Source organism: Pseudochaenichthys georgianus, chromosome 5, assembly GCF_902827115.2.
Source record: "Pseudochaenichthys georgianus chromosome 5, fPseGeo1.2, whole genome shotgun sequence".
NCBI classification, from domain to species: domain Eukaryota; kingdom Metazoa; phylum Chordata; class Actinopteri; order Perciformes; family Channichthyidae; genus Pseudochaenichthys; species Pseudochaenichthys georgianus.
Window position 1 is genome coordinate 42,605,047 of NC_047507.1, and position 19,858 is coordinate 42,624,904.

A 19,858-nucleotide genomic window follows, 5' to 3' on the forward strand; every position below is an offset into this window, starting at 1 on the left:
TTTGGCTTTTCATGGCATGTGTTGATTTATTTTCTACTCGTCGTCCTCAGTGGTGAAGAGGAAGGCATGGAGTTCTTCCTCGGCAGGTATGTTGTCCTCTTCACTGACTGTGATCTTCTGCTCCACAGGGAAGCACCTGGGCCTGAGCTTTCTTCCAGTCTGGAGGAAAAAGGTTTCAAGTTCAAACGGTTCAAAATGTATTTTTTATTAACATTAGAGTACATTTACTTTTTGTTGCTGTAATGCACTCAAGCTGATTTTCCCCTAATCGTACCTGATGCCAAGTCTTATACATGTATTATATTATTTTATTAATTTATTTATTTTATAGGTTTTTTTATATTTTATCGTATTTATTTGTTTTGTCTTCCTTTATTTTACCGAGGGATCATATTGATTAAATCATGATTTATTTGGTATTAATATACCTTTTACCTCGTGTGTCCCTTAAAGCGTTGAACTATTAGATCATGTTGCTATGCGGCACATGTGCTAAAAGGCTCTAACGTCTGGCCTGATGTGAAATTCTTCTTCTCTGCTTTGACTTGTGATGTGTGTCTTGTGTTTAAAGCACATGAAAAGTTCTATAGACATATATCTCATTATTATTATATAGTGGAGGATGATCCTGATTAATTGCATTAAATTAAAATGTGTGGTATAATGTTTTTATAATGTTTATACATTATTCCTGTTGGAGAGAAGACTCACTTTTTTCTTGCTCTCATCCATTGATCTTTGCTTGCATTTCTTCAGCATTTCTAAGTGCTTCTCCCTCTCCAGTTTCACCTGCTCCTCACGCAGCCTGGAACATGATGCAGTACAAGAGAACAAGGCTTAACCGAACAGAGCTCATCACACAACCGCACCTCTCTGTTAATAAACCATTTACTTTAGTGACTGGCCTGCAACATGTGACTCTAAAAAAAGCTCATTTGCACTTTCTTTTATTAGTCTAGTTGCCACATCATAGAGTCCTATTGTGAACCCTATTGAGTACCACAACGTTTTCCGTTAGAGATGTATAGTACGGGTCCCCAGCACATACAAACTGCTGGATGCTAACTTTAGTACAGACACTAGTTAAAAAATGGGCAGATTTGGACAATTTCTGAGTGGTTTTGGGGGTTATTGAGGAGTCCATTTCTGACATTTTCAGGATCCAAAATGGCAGTTTTAACCAGAAAATGCCAATCTTTGTAGCCTACTCTCTGTGGGCTGATTTGATTCATTTTGGGTGGGTTTAGAAGATTCAGGGGACTCTGGATCATTTGGAGAGGACAGATTGCATATTGTGAAGATAAATTGTCTGCAGTAGGGATAATAACCAGCCCGTCACAGAGAGTACACATATTGCCACCTTCTGGTTAAAACTGCTATTTTTGATCCTGACAATGTCAGAAATGTCCAGGTTCCCATTGCTGGCAGCTACACTAATCATATCAACTGCAGTGAATACAAACACACCATTTGAAAAGGGTTAATGTCATATCCTTTCCATTTATAACATGTGAATACTCAGAAAAGGAAACAAAGGATTATGTACATGTTCAAAGCATAAATACTGTGATCCACAATATACTGATCTAAACACCACTGGGATCCACCTTTAACGTAAACACAGACCTGCTACTCCTGTCGCTGTCCTTGATCAGCCTCAGTGTCTCCAGGCTCTCTTTAGGGATGCTCTCCATGAACTGGAACAGTAAAGATATACGATATTCAACACTGGACAGCTTCTCCAAGGTGCTGAGGTAGGTCAGACGGGAGTCCACGCAGCAGCGATGCACTTCACTGATCTTCACACCCAGAGCATCCGACACCGTGTCCTGTCGGTAGGGAACAGACAGAAACACATCAAACATCTGGATGAGACGCTGCAGGCCACGCCCCTCTGCAAAGTCTTTTTTATATGTTTACATTTTGATATGGATGGACGAATCTTTGTTCCTGAAACGTGCTGAGTCTCTTAACGCAGAGGGGACATGTGTGTATGTATAAAGGACATGAACAAGTGGATTTGGAATATTAGGCGACCTTAAAGTCACAGGCTCCTCGAACAATGCAACATAAAACAAAACAAGATAGAATGTAATATTACATTCTGTGCAGTGAAATAAAGAATACTGTTTATTGTAATAATAGATGAATATTTCAGATGCACACAGATTGATGGTATGTGGTGGCAGCAGTGAATGGCCTGTGGGCTGAAGCGGTCCCTGAGCCTGCTGGAATGTGTGCTCCAGTGAGATAGGATACCACTTTAGAGGATTTCTTGCTTTTTTGTTTTCCTTTTTATATTGTAGGTTGAATCAAATGAAAGTGCATCCTTCAGAGTTCTACTCTGCTGCACGTACAGTGCACTGAGCTTCCTTACGTGGTCCTCTGTCTTTAACGAGTCGTGGAGCTGAACCTTCCTTTTGAGCGTGGCGGCTCTCTCCTGGTCGCTGGCTATCCTGTCCTTCATCTCGTCCAGCTGCAGCGTAAGTGTCTCACCATCCTCCTCCCTGCACACACACAGGGGAGAGAGACATCCATCAGCTTATTGTCACGTGCTGCTCCCAGCTTAGTATCGAGCACTTCATGTTTTTCTTTTGAACATTTACTAAAACAAGTTCCTTGACAGCCAGTCTCACACAACGTGGTAAAGTGTTGTGAAACTACTGAATGTCCTCCTCCAACATGAGAGTAGCATGCTAACAAAGCTATCCCAACTGTAGCTGTGAGCATGACAGGATGTGTGATGACCTAGAAGAGCATCAGGACTGTTTGAGGCATGTGATAGCTATGTGATGAACATGATGACTCAGCCTCTATGGAGAGAGACATATGACAAGCATGCTCATTTCTGACGTGGAGCTGATCTGAAGGAAACATTGAATACTGCTTTCTATTCCTCCATCTTGTGACTGTGTCTCTCCCTCTCTGGGATATCAGCATGTGAAGGACACGGTTCAGGAACTAGGTGATGCTCTGTATGTGATGACTCCTTCCCTTCTGGAGAGGATCCCAGATACATGGATCCTGAGGTGAAGCTCAAGCCGGGGACCAGGGAGAGTTTTCAAACATAAAGATACAAACAATACTGTTTAAAAATAAAAAATTACAATATAAAATCATATTTCTCAATACAAAAGTATTAGACATACAAAGAGCTTAAGGATTATTAACCTCTCTGTATGTCTTATTTATTTTACAATTCAAAATGTCCAATGTAATGTCTAAAATATGTTCACTTTGCTATATACCTTATAACAGACGACCACTCCTCTGTCTCAATACATTTCCATCTTGAGTTGTAGCGCCCTTTGAGTGTTTTCCTTCTCAAAAAGACTGTGTGAATGAAATAATTCCTCCACATCCTTCCTTCACATCCTTCCTCCACATCCTTCCTCCACATCCTTCCTCCACATCCTTCATACACATCCTTCACACACATCCTTCCTACACATCCTTCATACACACATCCTTCCTACACATCCTTCCTACACACATCCTTCCTACACATCCTTCCTACACATCTTTCCTACACACATCTTTCCTACACATCCTTCCTACACATCCTTCCTACACATCCTTCCTACACACATCCTTCCTACACATCCTTGCTACACACATCCTTCCTACACATCCTTCCTACACATCCTTCATACACATCCTTCCTACACATCCTTCATACACACATCCTTCCTACACATCCTTCCTACACATCCTTCATTCACACATCCTTCCTACACACATCCTTCATACACACATCCTTCCTACACACATCCTTCCGACACATCCTTCCTACACATCCTTCCTACACATCCTTCCTACACACATCCTTCCTACACATCCTTGCTACACACATCCTTCCTACACATCCTTCCTACACATCCCTCCAACACATCCTTCATACACATCCTTCCTACACATCCTTCATACACACATCCTTCCTACACATCCTTCCTACACATCCTTCATTCACACATCCTTCCTACACACATCCTTCATACACACATCCTTCCTACACACATCCTTCCTACACATCCTTCCTACACATCCTTCCTACACACATCCTTCATACACACATCCTTCACACACATCCTTCATACACATCCTTCCTACACACATCCTTCATAGTAAAGGACAGATACTCGTGTTTGAAAACACTCTTGTAAAAGTTGAAGTACAGAATAAACGTATTTACTGGAGCAAAAGTAAAGCAATATGGGGCCCATATATAGGGACTCAGTTCCCATGGGAACACCCGACATGTGTCTCAGAACATGGCTTCCCTGGAAGTCCATATTTGATCTTTTTCAATTATATTGGTTGGTTTGTGGGTTGTTTATGTTCCCTTAGTCCCGTTTACATGTGTTTGTATTGTACATGCCTCTTTTTTGTCTTAATAATACCTTTAGTTTGTTGTCTTTTGTTAAAGCTCATTGACTTCAGAAGGAAGAGGATGTTTCAACAGCCCCTGTGCATTCTGGGAGAGGATGTTGTTATGGTGAAGGACTACAGGTACTTGGGAGTGCACCTGTCTCTGCTGCAGCTGCTTTGCACAGTTGTAATTAAAATATAATACTATGCCAATAAGTGTCTGTAGTACATTTCTATATATTTCTGTAGCTTAGTGAGATTGTATATTGTAGACTTTAGACTAGAGTATTCAATTTATTCTATATTTTCGTTATATTGTGTATTATTTAAATAGTCTAGTGATATATGTCCTTTCTATTGTGAATTTGTATATACTTGCTGCTAGTGTCACTTTTAAATTTTATTTGTATCTTATTCTATCTTTTTTAAATTTTTAACTCGTCTAATGCATGATAACACTGCTGCTGTGACAACATTATTTCACAATTTGGGATGAATAAAGTATTCATCCACCCACTCGTCCATCCATCCACCCGGGTCTGCCCGCCCTCCCCGTCCATACATCCATACATCCATCCATACATATCCATACATCCATACATCCATCCATCCATATATCCATACAGCCATCCATCCATACATCAGCCATACATGAGCCAGGACAGCCAGACAGCCAGCCAGCAGAGAGCCAGACATGGCTCAGCCAGCCAGACAGCCAGCCAGGACAGAGCCATGACAGCCATAAGCCATCTATATCCCATACATCCATCCATCCATATATCCATCCATCCATCCATCCATATATCCATACATCCATCCATCCATCCATATATCCATACATGCCATCCGAGTTCCATCCATACATCCATCCATCCATACATCCCTAATATCCCATACATCCATCCCTTTCATCCATACATCAGGGTCTGGCCCGCCCCTCCCCCGTCCATACATCCATACATACATCCATCTATAATCCATACATCCATCCATATATCCATAAGCATCCATACATCCATCATTATCCATACATACATCCATATATCCATCCAATCCAGTACATAACAATCCATATATCCATATATCCATACATCCAGCCATCCAGCCAGCCAGATAGCCATGCATCAGCCAGAGAGCCATACATCCAGTCATCCATCCAGCCATATATTCATTCATCCATCCATAGATCCATTCATCCATCCATATATCCATACATCTATATCCATCCATATATCCATATATCCATACATCCATACATCCATCTATCCATCCATCCATACATACATCCATATATCCATACATCTATATCCATCCATATATCCATATATCCATACATCTATATCCATCCATATATCCATATATCCATACATCCATCCATATATCTAATGCTTTAGCCTCTGCATATTATTTAGGGCTGTTCCTTTCTTGAGTAACCTCAGGATAAATATGCTTACATTTTCCTAGAGTTGGTCTCTATGTCCTGCATGAGCTCCTTCAGTGGCTCATCCACCCAGTTTGAGATGCGAGTCAGTGACAAGACCTGATCTGTAAACTCTGTCACCAGGTCCAGTATCTGGTGGGGTTCAGATGAGAAGAGCTCCAGCTTCTCCTGCGGGGGGGGGGGGGGGGGAGAGAGAGTACACTGTGAACATTGCAAATATACACTCAAGACACAATGAGGTAGAGCTGCAGGAAAACTGACCTCAGATTGGGAGCTGTCGCCATCCACGTTACCATCCGTGACCCTGCAATGCCAAAGACAGGGTTTGTGCTGGAGACAGATTAAGGCGCACCGATCCCTGTGCCTTCATAACCTAAGGAATTCATCTGTTTGCATCTGACCATTTATTTATTTTATTATATATCACTACAAGAAACAATACATTTTATTCCACTGTACAATATTTAATTTGAATTTCTTTACTTGTCTATCTTATTCTATTTACATGTCTTGTGCATTTACTTGGTTTTTGTTTTGTGTCCTATGTAGGAAATAAGTATTTGATGCCTTGCAGACTTTGTAAGTTTGCCCACTTACAGAGAAATTAACAATCTATTATTTTAATAGTAGGTTTATTTGAACAGTGAGAGTAAGAATATACAAAAGAAATCGAGAAATGTACATTTACTAAAAGATAAAAATGTATTTGCATTTAATTGTGTGAAATAAGTATTTGATCCCCTTGCAACCAACAAGGATTCTGGCTCCCACAGACCGGTTACATAAGTCCTCTTCCTTTAGGAAAGTACTCCTAATATCAACTTGTTACCTGTATAAAAGACAACTGTCCACAGAATCAGGGGTTGTCAACATGGATGTTAAAATCACCAACAATGACTAGACGGTCAAAGTCAATACACACTATAGACAGCAGTTCAGTAAAGTCATCACAAAGCTTGCACAGTATTTGGGTGGTCTATAGATATTTAGGAACAGAGCTCGAGAGGAGCATTTCAGCTGAAGGGCCACATATTCAAAAGAAGCAAAGTTCCCATAAGAGGTCTTCCTGCATTGAAGGGAATCATTGAACAGAATAGCAACTCCACCCCCTTTCTTATGCATTCTTTCCTGACTCATAAAACTAAAGTTGGGAGGGGTTGATTCGATAAGAACAGCTGCACTGTTATTTTGTTCAATCCAAGTTTCTGTTAAAAACATAAAATCGAGATTGTGCTCAGTGATAAAATCATTGATTAAAAATGTTTTTCCTGCCAAAGACCTGACATTTAATAAAGCTAGTCTAAGTTTGTTAAACACAAAAGTCAGGTTTTTTGTAACAAGCTGTGGCTGACATGGAATCACTGCTAAATTAGATAAACTCACACAAACGTTTGAGCGCTTCCTGTATCTAAGATGATTCACCGCTCTTAATCTATTACCTATCAACACAGATATCGGCAAAGCTACAGGCAGGCAGGGCCCGGCATGTCCTGGAAAGAGTTGAGAGTTCCATACGCCCTTGAGCCTGGACCCAGCACATATCAGTTTGCAGCGTTTTGTACACACACATCCCTATCAGGCTTTGAAGGGGAGGGAGGACCCACCACCCTGCTCCTCTCATCATAGGAGGGCAGGGTGAGGGCTACACTGTAGAAAGGGGGGTTTGGAAATCTGCTTCCATCTTCCTTGTATTGTTTTGGTTTGGATGATTGCAGTGTTGTAGTCAAGTCACCAATTCACGAGTCCAAGTCACCCTCGAGTCACCACTCTTCGAGTCCGAGTCCAAGTCCGAGTCACCAAGGGAGAGTCGTAGTCGAGTCTGAGTCCAAGTCCGAGTCACCCAAGGAGTGTCCAAGTCGAGTCCGAGTCCGAGTCATCATTACCTGTGTTCGAGTCCGAGTCCAATTCCGAGTCACTTAAGAAGAGTCCAAGTCAAGTCCGAGTCACAAGTCTTCATGTATTAATCTTCATGGATATATGTTTTGAAATGTAGCTGTATAGGTGCTATACAAATATAAAGCTTATTTCTAATATTAATATTATTATTATTATTAATTAAACTATATTTAAAATGAGTTACCTTTTAGAGAAGTGATTATATTTGTATGCCAATATTTTCCTATGGTAACGTTTTCGTTTTGCACTTTTATTTTGATAGTAATAAAATGGGGACTCTTATTTTGAAGGAACTTTTACGGGTTAAATCAGTTTACCGATAAAGATTTATCCCCAGAAAGCACATGGCTACTTAGCATGCAAAATGACGTCATTCTGCATGTTAAGTCGCCATGTGCTTTCGTGTTATCGGCTGAATCTTTATTTATTGATTAGATCACGTTACTCTGATGATAGTGTTCAAGACAGCCTATATGTCTGAACTCGATCCTTAGAGTGTTACGGAGCCTTCTCTTCTATATTGTTTCCACATAACGAGCATTTTGCGCTGCTCTTTCCAATGTGGAAGCAGAATGTGTGAAAGCATACAGCACGATGCGGGGTTGTGTCTGTAGACATCTCTAGACTGGAATAGCGGGGCCCAGTACGTGAACTCGCCATACAGGATATAGGACATCAGACTCCAGAGAAAATGTGCTCGAGTCCAAGTCGGAGCGTCAATGTACGAGTCGAGTCCGAGTCATCGTGGGGGGGGGGGAATTCACGAGTCCGAGTCCGAGTCCAAGTCATCCTGTGCGAGAATTCACGAGTCCAAGTCAGAGTCGCGTCAATCAGTGCGCGAGTCCGAGTCAAGTCACGAGTCCCGAAAATTGGCACTCAAGTCCGACTCGAGTCCGAGTCCAGGACTCGAGTACTCCATCTCTGGATGATTGTGGTAGGCATGGTGATGAAGCCGGGGGAGATGGTGCGCGTCTCTGCTTTGGTGATTTTGGAGGGCGTCGTTGAGGGGCGGGGGTAAAGGACATGCTGCCAACCCTGCGCGCCGCCTTCATGCGGTCATCAAACTCCAGGGGGGAGGGCGAGGGTGAAAGGGTGAGCGGAGAGTAGAGAGAGCTGGGGATGAATGAAGAGTATCCTCAAAGGCGTTGACAGGGGGGGGTGACGGGCAGTGGAGACTCCTCCATTTGTGTCATAGGTCTCCCATAATCAGAACATTCCTCAGGCGGGTGCAGTGATACTTCTTCAGGGTTTTCTGCGCGATGTGTTGTGTCTTTCTCCTGTTTTGATTCCTCTTGCCGCTTGTCCTTGGCAGTGGGAACAGATTGATGACGCAGGCAGTTGAATATGTTAGAGATAAACAATTTCACTCCTGACTTGTTCAGGCAAACTCCATTTGCCTTATGAAGATGTCTGCGGTCCCAGAAAAAGTTAAAGTTGTCAATAAAATGGACAGAATGGTCAGTACAGGCAGTTGAAAGCCAGGTGTTCAGTGCAAACAGTCCGCTGAATCTCTCCACTCCTCTTCTGACTGGCGGTAGAGGGCCACTGATGAACACCTCTGCATTTAGAGAGCTGACAGTTTCCAGCAAACATTTAAAGTCTTCTTTCAGCATTTCTGACTCTTGTTTCACAACATCATTTGTTCCAATGTGCAGAACCACATTCTTCACAGTCGGATGTTCAGCCCCAATATGCAGGATCTTCTCAGCCAAGTCAGAGACCACATCCTTGGAAAAACAGAGTACTTTGGTGTTGTTCTTATTACACAGACCTTTTACATCTCTTACAGCAGAGTCACCCACAATCAGAGTTTCAGGCCCAGTCGTTAGCTTTCCCTCTAGCCTTTTACTTTTGGAGTAGCTATTGGTCCTTACCCTGCTGTGTGAAGAGGACAGGTTATCCAGGTCTTCAGAAAGAGATCTCCGGTTCTCTGTCAGCGGAGCGTATCTGTTCTGGATTGGCACACTTGGTGTTTGTAATTCTCCCTTTAGCAGCTGTCCACGGCTGTTTCCTAGTATGAATAGGGGTTGAAGAGGCACTCTTTGTAGGTTGGCAAACTTACAAAATCTGCAAGGGATCAAATACTTATTTCCTCCACTGTATATATTCTGTTGCATTGTTGGAGGAGCTTGGCACTTAAGATTGTCCTTGCCATATCTACACTGTAGCTTCTGTGTATAGAACAATAAAGTCTTTGAGAATGAAACACTGAACCACAGTATGTGAGTTAGACCAACACCTGCAGCTGTGATTGTGGTGAATGTGAGCGTTGATGTGTCCTTACAGCGTGTCAGTGTGTGGGGGGGGGGAGGACTCCACCTGCACTGGAGTCCAGACCTCTCTCCGAGCCTGTGATCAGGGATGATTTCAAACCAAAGTCAGGGGATTTAAAAAATGTATACCATAAATAATAGCTTATACATTCATATTGTAACTGATGTTGATTCACTTAGTTGTAACACTTTACCCTGCACCCTTGCTGGCTCTCTGAGGTCTGTAGTTCTCAGAGCCTCCTGCCACTCTGAAGGCGGCCGCTTCAACAGGATGTTCAGGTATCTGTTATATTCAGGCCGGATCTCATCAAACATGGGAGGCTCCCTATGAAGAAGAAAGCGTACGTTTGGATCCATGTTCATTGCAGATGTTTATTTTAAAACCTTTTCCAAGCACGTAATGGTTCATATCTGTTTGCATATACACCATGGGCAGAGGTGGAAAGTCACTAAGTCACTTTACTCAAGTAATGAACTAAAGAATCATTTTGCGACACTTGTACTTTACTTGAGTATTTCAATGTGTTCTACTTTGTACTTCTAACCCACTACAATTCAAAGGGAAATATTGTACTTTTATTCCACTACATTTATTGAAAAGCTTTAGCTGCTTTTAACAAAATGCATCTCTAAAAAGGTATCTAGTGACTCTTTAAGTCAAAAGAGTCAAATTATTTAAATATTTAACAAAAACTAAATCAGAGCTTTGTTTGTCTAAACAGTCAAATTATTATATATTATTATATACACACATTAAGGCAATTCTTCTGCACTATAATTACTTTTACAATCCAAGTACATTTACTACTGGACCCTATCCCCTCAAACCTCCTTCAGACTATCGCTCCTGATATTCTACCGTTTCTCACCCATTTCATCAACACTTCTCTAACTTCTGGTCACTTTCCAAACAGTCTCAAGGAGGCAAGAGTAAACCCTCTCCTAAAGAAACCCACTCTCAACCCGTCTGATGTTATAAACTACAGGCCTGTCTCTCTCCTCCCGTTCCAGTCTAAAACACTTGAACGCGCTGTCTTTAAACAACTTTCCTGTTATCTCCATCAGAACAACCTTCTGGATCCGCACCAGTCTGGTTTCAAGGCAGGTCACTCCACAGAAACTGCCCTCCTTGCTGTCATTGAGGAACTGCACACTGCTAAAGCAGCCTCCCTCTCCTCTGTCATCATCCTTTTGGACCTGTCTGCTGCATTCGACACGGTGAATCATCAGATCCTCCTTCGCACTCTCCAAGAACTTGGAGTTTCAGGCTCTGCACTTTCCCTCCTCACCTCATACCTCAAAGACCGCACCTACAGGGTAACTTGGAGAGGGTCCGAGTCCGACCCTTGTCAATTAACTACAGGGGTCCCTCAGGGCTCTGTTCTTGGTCCCCTCCTCTTCTCCTTGTACACAAACTTGCTCGGATCAGTCATTAGCCCGCATGGTTTTTCATACCACTGCTACGCTGACGACACCCAATTAATTCTGTCATTTCCCCGCTCAGAGACCCAGGTCGTGGCACGCATCTCTGCTTGTCTAGCTGACATCTCTCAGTGGATGTCTGCTCATCACCTCAAGCTCAACCTTGACAAAACTGAACTGCTTTTCCTTCCGGGAAAAGATTGTCCCACTCTTGACCTGACTATCAACATCGGCACCTCTGTTGTTTCCCCGACTCAGACTGCAAGGAATCTGGGTGTGATCCTAGATAACAACCTGTCGTTTACTGCAAACATAGCTGCTACAACCCGCTGCTGCAGATACACGCTCTACAACATCAGGAAGATGCGTCCCCAGCTGACCCAGAAAGCCACGCAGGTTCTGGTCCAGGCTCTCGTCATCTCACGCCTAGACTACTGCAACTCCCTCCTGGCTGGTCTACCTGCATGTGCCATCCGACCTCTGCAGCTCATCCAGAATGCAGCGGCTCGTCTGGTCTTCAACCTTCCTAAATTCTCCCACACCACGCCGCTCCTCCGCTCCCTCCACTGGCTTCCGGTAACTGCTAGAATCCACTTCAAGACAATGGTACTTGCTTACCATGCTGCGAATGGATCTGGCCCTTCCTACATCCAGGACATGGTTTAACTGTACACCACAGTGCGTGCACTACGCTCTGCATCAGCCAAACGACTCGCTGCACCCTCGCTGCGAGGGGGACCCAAGTTCCCATCAGCAAAAACACGTGGGTTTCCTATCCTGGCTCCAAGATGGTGGAATGAGCTCCCCATTGACATCAGGACGGCAGAAAGCCCGCACATCTTCCGGCGCAGACTGAAAACTCATCTCTTTCGACTCCACTTCGAGCGATAGAATTACTAACAAAGAACTGCTAACAGAGCACTTATACTAATAAAGGACTGGCCTTATCTAAAGCCAGTTGAGTAGCACTTGAATGTTTGGCTCTATGAAACCTGATGTACTTATATGATTCTGTTTTCTTCAAGGTTGTGTCTTCCTGGTCGAATGTACTTATTGTAAGTCGCTTTGGATAAAAGCGTCAGCTAAATGCAATGTAATGTAATGTAATGTAGCTGAGAATACTTTTGTACATTTACTTAAGCAAGACTTTGAATGCAGGACTTTTTACTAGTAAAGAAGTATTTTGACAAAAATGTATTGGTACTTTTACTCAAGTAAAGCATCTGAACACTTCTTCCTCCACTGGGCATATGTTCACATACAGCCTTAGCATGGGCAGATGTACACATACTGTATTTATGTTCAATTCACAATTTGTTGTATAAGCCTACCTTTTATTAGTCCTTATTTTATCGGTTAACTCCTCATTTGTAGAATACTTCTCCTGTTTGACCTTGCCTTGTCTTTCAGAACTGATAACGGAGACAAGATTACAACATTAGATAAATATATTGTATCCAGTCTGAAGTTACAATGACAGACAATCCACTGCTGCTCACAATATTCTGGCATTCACGGATGTCTCCTCAAACTTCTTCTGGCACTGTTCAGAGATGTAATTCACTTCTCTAAAGTTATATTCAACCAGTTTCACTTGTGCCCTCTTTTTAAGAAGGGCTTTCGTCAGCTTCTTAGCCTTTGACCTGCTGGTCTTTAGAGACTCCTGAGGATGGAAGGATGAGGGGCAAAAGAGAGTTGCAGCTCATTAATGAGAGGGAAGGGTCATCAGGGAAGAATTAACACGTTGTGTTAAATTGATCATTTTCATTCAATTGAGATTATGTTGAACACATTTTTGGATTTCAGCATATATTCTTGATAGCGCGCCTTACAAAGGCAAACAGGCCCGACCTCAGCGACTTCGAAGTCGCTACATTTTGTCAACAGAAAATATAGCGAACCTCTCACCCTCTCTTCCACACACGATCTTTGTCATTATCAGTGACAGGAAGGCAACCTGCAGTTATTACACTTCGCGTTTTGAAATATGTGTAACTCTGTTAATATAAAACCCACACTGCTCAAACTTCGTTACTTTCCTAAAATTGTTTTTTTGCTCTGATCTACCCCCTCCCCCAATCTACCCCCTCCCCCAATCTTCTCACACAGAGCATTGCTGCGAGAAGTAGAACAGCAGGTGTAGCAGGTATAATAATACCACCACCCTGTAGCATACAGTGTTTTAACAATAGCAGCAATACAAATGGAAAAAACAAAGGAAGACAAATAAACATGGATGTTGAGTAAAATCAAGTAGTGGCATCATTGAAGGCTTTCGTGAAGAGATGAGTTGTAAGAAGTGATTTCAAAGATGTCACTGATTCTGCCAGCCTCAGATCTCGGGCAGGGAGTTCCAGAGCTCTGACGGAGAACGCTGGATCACTCTTTGTTTTTAGCCTGGTGTTGGTAACAGCCAGCAGAGCCCTACCAGAGGATCTGAGACTGCGGACAGGCTCATATGGCCACAACAAGTCAGGGAGGTCATCAGGAGCCAACCCGTTAAGAGCTTTAAAAGTAATCAGTGAAATCTTAAAACAAATTCTAAAACAGACGGGTCGCCAGTGAAGAGAGACTAAAACAGGGGGTGACGGGGTCTAGCCTTCTGGTATTTGTCCAAAGTCTTGCTGCGTCTGTCATTTACCTCACTATCTTTTCTCCTGAGTTCATTGTACTGTTCGTCATCACTATCAGTCTCTGAGGATAGAGGAAAGATAAATGCAATATGAATCAGCAATCATTTCCAGTCATAAGTAATGCCTCTGCAACATGCTCTCTGATCTTATTTTCAACCACCTTGTTCATTTAGGAATGTCTTCTGGTCAGGACTGTCTTGTCTTTGTTTACAAGAAGCTGAGTTATTCTGCATTTGTTGAGGATTATCTATCTTCTGCCACATTTGATCCATGACTGAAAGAAGCATTAGATTATTATAATTATAGTTATGTTTTACAGTAGATACTTAGCTGTAGTGAGACAAACCTGAGATTGCTGAGCCTCTGGGGCTGTGCTGCCTCTGTATTACAGTAGCTGCAGAACGGGAACAATTCAAAGCTATTGAAGCAATTCTAGGCAGACAGAAGGGAAGGCAGTGTAGGAATACTCTGTTACAAGTACAAGTCCTGCAATCACAATGTTACTCATACGAAAGAAGAAAAGTACAAGCATCAAAATATAGTTTAAAGTAGGCTACCAAAGTAGTCATAGTTGCAGATTGGTCCATTTCAGAATAATATATATGATATGTTTTATAATGATTGATCATGAAAGTGTTCTCAAAGCTGGTAAGGTGCAGCTAGTTTTAATGACTTTGTATACTGCAGGGTAGCTGGTGGATTTACTCCAGGTGGAACTAAAGTCTGATTTAACACTTGATTATATTTCACATCATTCATCCCACATGGCTTAGTTGAATACTCGATTCTGATTGGTCAATTCAGAACACGTGACACGTTGTTAATCCAGAACAGACAGACCGCTGTCAAGGATGTATTGACCGTTGTTAAGGACGCTCACATCTGCACAAACAAGTCCGTTCGATTTAACTGTATACAGTTTGGCAGTTCTAACTGACAAGACAAGAGCGACAAGAAAACAGCGGAGAAGTAACGGGCAGAAACCCTCCTTTTTACGCAGCGGTCGCATCAAACGGCGACACATATTCAGTTGCCAGTTACTTTTGAATTAGGGCAGGGATATCTAGATACTTTCCAAGGTTTGACATAATGAATTGTGCAACTTTTAAAGGCAAACAGCGATGTTTTCAAATCTGTAATCAAAAAGCTCCTCAAAACGCTATCGAAGCAGCTCCTGCCGTTGCTACGTTAGTTCAAACAGTAACAACGGACTATTTTTTCTTAGCGGATGCATGTCAATTTAAATCAATACATACAACTATTTTTAAATCAATAAAATCATTTTCTAAATCATATCGTTACTTTGTTGAGAATGTGGCCATATATTGTGCAGCTTTTCTTTTCCCCATAATGACCGCGACGATGCACGTTATCCCTTACGTATACATGTAGTGGAGTAAAAGTACACGATTTAACTGAAATGTAGTGGAGTAGAAGTATTAAGTAGCAAACAAATTAAAATACTCAAGTAAAGTACAAGTACCTTTAAGTAGGTACAGTTGCAACACGGCTCGGTTGGTTGTAACCCCCTTCAATATCTCCAATCACAAACAACACAGCTAGGTTGCGTCGGATAGTTTAAAATCAGCTACTAAATTGTAAATTCTAACGGTTCTAACCCTATCTCCTATTCCTTGACCTGAGTGAAACGTCATGGGGTTAAGGGATAGTGGATAGGAGAATTCAAAAGGATTTAGGAGAAGAGACTGCGGTACTTTAGAGAGTCCGAATGCACTTTCACTATCCGACGTGTTTATGATGCGCCAGAAATCCGTGTATCTACCGTCCAATTGTTTTTCTTTATTAAACACGTAAACGGAAGAGCGTCTGAGAGGCCTTTTTGCTTTTCACTTTACTAAATGGTCAAATGGTCCTTGGACCGAGGGGCGGGGCGAAACTCACGGAAGTGATTTCAAAACAAAAGCACTCGTTTGCTAAAATCACACTTGTAATCACTCCAGTATCCTGCTGAAGGACCGGTGATTATTATAAACAAGGGGAATTTAGCGATCACAACGAAAACGACCAAGACACATATTGAGCCCAGAAAATGGATCTTATTAAGGCTGTAAATATAATAAGCCTATTTCTAAAATGGACAACATTGTTAGGAGATTTAAACTATACAGCGGTTCCGCCTCTCGAGTTTGTTTTTTCAAATCAGCTGCTCTTCATTCCTGCTATATTTGACGAGTGATACAAATATGTGTTACCACAAGTTCTTAAGAAAACTGACACTGTTGGACTCGGTTTCTAGTTTGACTTCAACCAGAAATAAAATGAAGTACTTTTACTGTGTACTTTGTGAGTAATCCTCTGGCAGAGTCCCCTCCTTAGTACATAATGCATGTTTTTCTGCTATCTAATGATAACAATATAATTTGACCATTAGTTCATAATGTAATTGATACTGTTTGACTTTGTATTAGTTAGCCTTCTACTTACATACATTGAAGTACTTTTACTGTGTATTTTTTGAGAAATACTCAAAGTCCCCTGCTGAGAACACAATCAAGCCACTTCTGCTAAGTTTGATGAGGGAATTCTTTTTTGTTGCCATTAGTTCTTCGTGGATTAATCCTGTTGGAATCAGTACTAGTGAAACTACCCCCACAAGTACTATGAAGTACTTACTGTGTACTTTTCCCAACAATCCTCTGTCAATGTTCCCTCCTGAGTACAAGAATGCATGTTTCTCTGCTATTTTGAATAAGCGTTAAAAACCTTTTCTTCATGAGGACTTATATGTTGGACAGAGTACTTTAAGGGGATGGTAGACTGCACACTGACACACTCTGTCACTCTTGTTGGCCTCTTGATGATGCTGCTGTCTTTTTTAATATATGATTATTTCTCAGCGCTTAATTCGTCACAGATTCTTCAGTCTCATCAGCCTCATCTTCCATCATCCCCTGCAGTCAACGCCTCAATGTAAAGTCCTTTTCCTGCACCATTTTAAGGCTTCAAAACAGGCATTTTTACTTTATGTGTTTGGAGAAATGACACAATCAATGGCCCAGAATTGTACTTTATAAACTCTGGATCTTGTGGTGCTTGAAGAAATACAGACGGTTAAGCCGGCCAGGTTATATATATATTATATATATATGCCTTTTTTGGAGCCCTTTTTTGCAATATTTATTAAAATGTCACTAGTTATTTAAACAAACCACTATCTGAGGATAATACAAGCAACCATAACACACACCCCTTTACTAGAGCCATGAAGCCCATGAAGAATTTATCCTTTCACAAATCTTTTCAAGTTAAAATTTAAAATATTCTACATTTTGCAGTATTTTTTTTTAAAAAGGTTCTGAATATATATATATATATATATATATATATATATAGTAATATCAATATTGTATTAACTAACCAAAGTCAATTTAAATAGCGGGCCAAAAATGGGTTAATTGCCATGCATGTGGTTGTTTGATATAGTTTACGTTCAATTTCAACTATTTAGGCAGAAAAACGTATATTGACCAAACCTTTTTTAATAGTTTTACTATCATTTAGAACGGTTTTTGTGAGAAATCATTTCAACTTATTTTTCATTTTATATTTAAATTTGAAATGTTTGCACACAACATTATTAATTTATACATTTGTATCAATTTAAAAAAATGATGGAATCCATTTTTTTTAATGTATTTCCTTGAGGCTCAGAGGTTGGGGAATGCAAATGCAAATGTTCTAATGCAAGTAAGTATAAGTATATGGAAAAGGAAATAAATACGTTTCATAGGAGGATGTGATTTATTTTCTCTCCACACATCAAATAATAATTAGCTCTGGCCTTCACTCACAAAAAACATTTAGTTGAATTGGACACATTTTTCAAAGCTCTATTGACTGACATGCAATGACTGGGACTGAAGGGAGAATCTGAGAGGAATGAACTGGAGCAGAGAAATAATCCTATTTGTAAAAGACAGCAGCTTCATAAGAGGCCAACAAGAGTGACAGCAGGGTGTGTCACTTTGCTGAAGGATAGACCGGCTATCCAGACTTTCCAAGGGGTACAAATGCTGCTGCCCGAGTACTGACTGGAAGTATTGCTGATATCAAGTCTTACCATCCTCTTAAAATACTCTGTCCAACAATATCAGTCTCATGAAGAAGTTTTTTTTAACGCTTATTCAAAATAGCAGAGAAACATGCATGCTTGTTCTCAGGAAGGGACATTGACAGAGGAGTAGCCTACTGGCAAAGTACACAGTAAGTACTCTATAGTACTTGTGGGGGTAGTTTCAGTAGTACTGAGTCCAACAGGATCAATCTCACGAAGAAACTAATGGCAACAAAAAGAATTCCCTCATCAAACTTAGCAGAAGTGGCTTGATGTTGTTCTCAGCAGGGGACTTTGACAGAGGATTTCTCAATAAATACACAGTAAAAGTACTTCAATGTATTGTAAGTAGTAGGCTAACTAATACAAAGTCAAACAGTATCAATTTCATTAAGAACTAATGGTAAATTATATTTGTATCATTCATCAAAGATAGCACAAAAACATGCATTATGTAGCCTACTAAGGAGGGGACTCTGACAGAGGATTACTCACAAAGTACGCAGCAAAAGTAGGCCTACTTCATTTTATTTCTGGTAGAAGTCAAACTAGAACCGAGTCCAACAGTGGTCAGTGTTTTTTTTTAAGAAATTGTGGTAAAAACATATTTGTATCACTCGTCAAATATAGCAGGAATGAAGGTGCCGCTGATTTGATATAAAACAAACTCGAGAGGCGGCTGAGTGACCGCAGTGCAGAATCGCTGTAGTTTAAATCTCCTAACAATGTTGTCAATTTTAGGACAGAGGCTTATTATATTTACAGCCCTTAATAACATCCATTTTCTGGGCTCAATATGTGTCTTGCCGTTTTCGTGTGGATCGCTTAAATTCACCTTGTTTCCCTTTGTTTATAATATTATCACCGCTTTTGTTTTGAAATCACTTCCGTCAGTTTCGCCCCGCCCCCCGTTGATTTTGATTTGATTTGTTGACTGAAAGTAAACGATCCTGTAATCAAAGCCATATCGAAGAGTCCTGAGATTGTATTACTGGTGTTTTATCATCTATAAATAGCCTGTGTGTATTCTCAAATGTCGTTTTCAGGACAAACAAAATACGTTTTAAATATCTTATCAGCTGGTTGTAAGTGCAGAATATTGAATATAACCTTGACTATTACTGTGTACTTCATTTATCTGACAGCATTATTTAATGATACTATTTTATATATTTATTTATTAATGATACTATTTTATATATACATTTATTCATATACACACACACTTATATGTACTCACACATGTATTTATTCATAAATATACACAGATGTATTCATTCATTTATACACACACGCATTATTTAATGATACTGTTTTATATATATAGGCTATATATATATATATATATACACACACATTTATAAACATATAAACACACACTTATATGTACTCACGCATGTATTTATTCATGTATACACACACAGATGTACAGATTCAGATTTCGCGGGTGTGCCGCAGATTCAGATTTCGCGGGTGTGCCGCAGATTCAGATTTCGCAGGTGTGCCGCGTGAGGCAGTGATGTAACCATAGGGATGTAACCATATATAAGAGGCTTCTCAATACTCAAATTTCCCCTCCTCGACTCCTCGACTCCTCGGTCCTCCGGTAGTGACCCGGAAATGAATTTCAGCGCGCCATTTGAAGGACGTCTCATTTCTCTAAATGCACACCGAGGACCGAGGATCGAGCATCGAGGAGGCTCTCTGGAGGAGCTATAACCGAGGATACACTGATGGTTCCTCCACGGCT

The 19,858-nt window shown here is 41.0% G+C and overlaps 1 pseudogene; it reads right to left on the reverse strand.

Annotated features, from left to right (window-relative positions):
* On the reverse strand, positions 1-15,607 carry LOC117447242 (cilia- and flagella-associated protein 100-like; annotated as a pseudogene).
* Between the last annotated feature and the right edge of the window lie 4,251 nt (positions 15,608-19,858).